Raw genomic sequence first — 4,390 nt, 5'->3', positions numbered from 1 at the left:
ATAATTATTTGTAGAGTTACACTGAAAACTTTAATTTGTTCACGTACACCTAAGTATTTAGTTCACCCCCTAACAACATTTAATATCGCGTTGCGTCGGAATTCAACGAAAAGCACCCAACTCTTACCGCATTCAGCGCCAAGAACCCGACAGCCGCGTTGTAGAGTTCTCTGTTCGTACTTTGTAGGCAGTTTTAGTCACGAAGCTGAAAAATTCTCCTACGTGTTACAAATTAACACGTAATACTACGTTTTTTTATATAAACGAGCAGACGGGTCACCTGATGGAGAGCGATCACCGTCGCCCATGGACACCTGCAACACGAGAGGAATCACAGGTGCGTTGCCGACCCTTTTAGGAATTGGTAGGCTCGTGGCACTGTAAACATAAAAAACGTGTCTATCTATATCTGAATAAACAACAGCTTTAAAATGAATCTTAAGCCGCTCGGAGTCGTGTGCCTGGAAACAGTTTGCAGGTGGTAGGACCTTGTGCAAGGTCCGCCCGGATTGCTACCACCATATTGCTTGCTAATCCTGCCGTGAAGCAGCAGTGCTTGCAGTGTTGTGTTTCGGCGTGAAGAGTAAGACAGCCGGTGAAATTACAGGCACTTGAGGTATCCCATCTTAGGCATCTAGATTGGCAACGCATCTGAAATACCCCTGGTGTTGCAGATGTTTATGGGCGGTGGTGATCTCTTACCATCAGGAGACCCATATGCTCGTTTGCCATCCAGCCGAATAAAAAAAAAAGTTGAGGAACTGCAAATACCTTACTTCGTGTTGCGTCTTTTGGCTTGCCACGTTTGTTACACTTGAAAAGACCAAAAGCTCTGGAAAAAGATTATTTATTTTTTGTGATTTCCAAGTAAGCTCGGTTAGGCAAATTTTCTGGAACTGCCAGGTTTAAACTACCTCATAAGTACTCATAACCAAAGCAATCATAGTTTTGAACGTATATATAAATTTCGTTTTATATTTATACAAACATTTAAACGTGAATTTGTGCGTAATAATGTTACGCGTAGTTTGATTTCACAAGTATTTAGGCTGGACATATATACTATATACTTACATAACAGCATAGTCATTGTCCGTATAAGGCTGCGGCTACACTGAGGCGGAGACGAGCGGACGGAGAGGAGACGTGTAGGGATCCACCAATCATATTACATCTCGTCTACGAGATGTGGATTTCGAGTTGATCTCAACTAATATGATTGGTCGATCCGATCCTACACGCGTCTCCTCTCCGCTCTGCTCGTCTCCGTCGCAGTCGAGCCGCAGCCAAAGGAAATGTTCGAAGCTCGCAAATGAAAAAGTGTTTAGTTTGATCTATTACAGCCTATCTGTGGAATATCCGACTCTCTTTCGATCGCACCGAGGCCGATGAGTGATGGCACCGCCATTTTGGACATTGTCATTGTTCATACGAATAATAACGTTCATTAATTTTTCTTTTAACAAAAATAATTAAAAAAAGGTTGGAATTAGGTCATTAAAGGCAAGATAAAAAGAGAACCAGTAAATAAACGAATACAATTAGGAGTAGCCCCGAGTAAGCGGCGATATAATAGGCCCCGCGGCCGCCTCCCGGGCCGCGCGCGGCCGCCGTTTGTTTCTTTTTAATTAAGCCGGTCTCCGTGCCGGAGTGCCGGCCGGCCGCCGTTTTATTTTACACTGCGAACACGCTTCGTTATCGATTCAGAAGTGGTCGTTGAGAACGTTACTATTTACATATACGTGAGGGAAATGCTGAGGACGGCGAGTGAGACATCGTATGCGGGCTTTTAGGGTATCGTCGTCGGAAATACGGGTTTACGCGCGCCAGCCAGAACTCGGTCGAGTAGCGACTAAGTAGGGCACCGCCGTGTCGCGAGATTATAATCACGAGTTAAAAGTAATAATTAACATCCTTCGCGATCGGCCTTTGAGCAGCGCCGCGCGGCGCGCTCCGCGACATGTAAACACCGCGCGGACGGAGCTAATTAATGGAGGGCGCGCGAGGCTGCTCTCGGCTGGATCAAAGCAAAAATGTGACTCCGAGATTCATATTCTGTTTCATTGTTAGCGAACAGAGCGAGCGCGTCCTTCGCTGAACGATATTAGTTTAGCTCGTGGAGCACTTCGGGACGTAACGCGTTGCTCTCGCAGTATGTTTATTAATTATTAACCAACGAGTATGCGTCTGTTGTTAAATTTTTAAGTCAAAGTGAACTTTAAGAACTTCTGTCTGTCTCAAGATGGGGGTTTGTTGAGCCACTTCCCACTGTTTATATTTTGGCCATGTTGTGCTACGGGCTTACCTAAGCGGCAATATTTTTGACAGTACTATGAGTAGATACGAGTATGTATATCCCGGCTTAATTATGTACAATAATAGATGGCTAAACATTACCGTTAATGTCTGTCCCTTGGCAATTATTGGACTTCAATTGGATTGAAATCCGGATGATAAAGCAATCATAAAATGATATAGCAATGTTCTGAAATCTGATCGATCATTAAACAAAATACAGGCTCACATTCAGTAGCCCTATCTGTAAATATTGTCGTCAATGTTTGTTTCACTAAATCTCAAACGCTAAATATGGAATTTGCAGGCGAAGAATCCAAAAATCCAATTAGATGGAATTAATTTACTTAATTTATAAAAATTACTTTAAATAGTTCTTAAACCTAACTTAACCTACGAGCTTGAGCCAATGCGATGCTAGCAGTTGACTGACTGTTGGAGGCTGCGTCCGAGGTTATGTTTTAGAAAGTCCCTCGCAGCGTAGGTAGTAACCGTAAACTGAACGGATGACAACAGTAGGTAATAAGTTGAACCATTTCAGTTCCCGCCAGAACACTGTGGGCTCATCTTCCCACGCAGCACCATGCCACGCGCCTCACGCCACGCCACGCGCCACACGCCACACGCCACGCTCCACGCGCCATGCCGCGCCACGCCACGAGACGCATGCGACGTCCCGCGGGTAACTGGAGCGCAACGACTTCGCACAAGCCACTTACTTTTATGTCTTCTTTACCCACTGCGACGTAACATAAAATAAAATAATCGTATGTTTGGATTTCAGACAGAATTTATAACTTATTGTTAAATATCTTTGTCCCGCCCAATGCATATAATACAAGTAAAGAAATAAAGAAAGAAAGAAGACTATTTATTCACTAATACGGAAGACACACAAATACAATAAATAATATTTACACATTCGTTATAGACTTTTATTTTCTTTAAAAACCTGTCATAAACATTAATTCGTTTTAAGGAATATTATAAGTTTATCTCGAATAATTATTAGAGTAGACACATTAACTTATGTATTAAGAAGTGTTATTATTATTATTATTATTTTATTATTTAGAAGCCTGTAGAGGTGTCCCACTGCTGGCAAAGGCCTCCCCCATGTCCTCCACTCTACCCTTTCTTGGCGATCTCTGACCAGCTGCGAAGAAAGGCAGTCCAGATCGTCCCGCCATCGACGCCTGGGTCTGCCACGCCGCCGAAGTCCATTTTGTGGTATCCAGTCTGTGGCTATTTTAGCCCACCTATTGGGTTAACAACTGGATATATGCTGCCTGTCCCAATTAAATTTAAGCCTGATAAGTATTTGTAAACATAGTACAAAGCAATATGTTTTCCGAATCTAGTTTTCCGTTAGGGTCAAATATTTTGCAGTTCCAAAACTTCTAACAAATGATTCTGGTCTTCCAATTTGGTCTTCTGTAAATCAGGAAGTGACCATAGGTTAGTATCATGGGTACACTAAGTTATTATTAAAAAATCATTAATTTAAAACATTTCGATTAAAATTGATTTAAAATTAATTGATTAAATAAGGAAATAAAAGTTATCAAAAATCAAGGTAGACACTTAGCTTATGTATAAAACGCTCTTAATCAAGTTTATTAGAGAAGCTGGAGTGACTGCGGCAAAGGCCTACCCGGCTCCACTCTACCCCGATCTCTGCCAGCTGCGAAGCTGGCGTGATGCCGCCGGCAGGCAGCTCCCGCCCGACCAGTGCTCGCGGCGTCACGTCACCACCTATTGCTGCCGTACGGCTCACATTGCTTGCTCTGCTTCAACTTTCATTTGACATCAAGCCCAATGTATTTTCTCGTAATACGTATTATTCGTCAACGTTTACGCTCGCGTATAAACAACACAGACGACAAGTTTTACGAATGCGACGCGGCTGCGCACACGGCGCTCGCAAACTAGTCATAGATACCCTATTATTATTGTAACTGTGGATTTTCGATCACTGGGACCCGGTGATTTAAAAGGCATTCATAGGGCTGAAGGAAGCCAACGTGAAGAAACAGTCAATAGGTGCCATACAATGTATAGTATTATATAAAAGAGAGGGATGCGGCTGAGGTAT

The sequence above is a fragment of the Choristoneura fumiferana genome, chromosome Z (assembly GCF_025370935.1).
Source record: "Choristoneura fumiferana chromosome Z, NRCan_CFum_1, whole genome shotgun sequence".
NCBI classification, from domain to species: domain Eukaryota; kingdom Metazoa; phylum Arthropoda; class Insecta; order Lepidoptera; family Tortricidae; genus Choristoneura; species Choristoneura fumiferana.
This window is presented reverse-complemented; position numbering follows the sequence as displayed.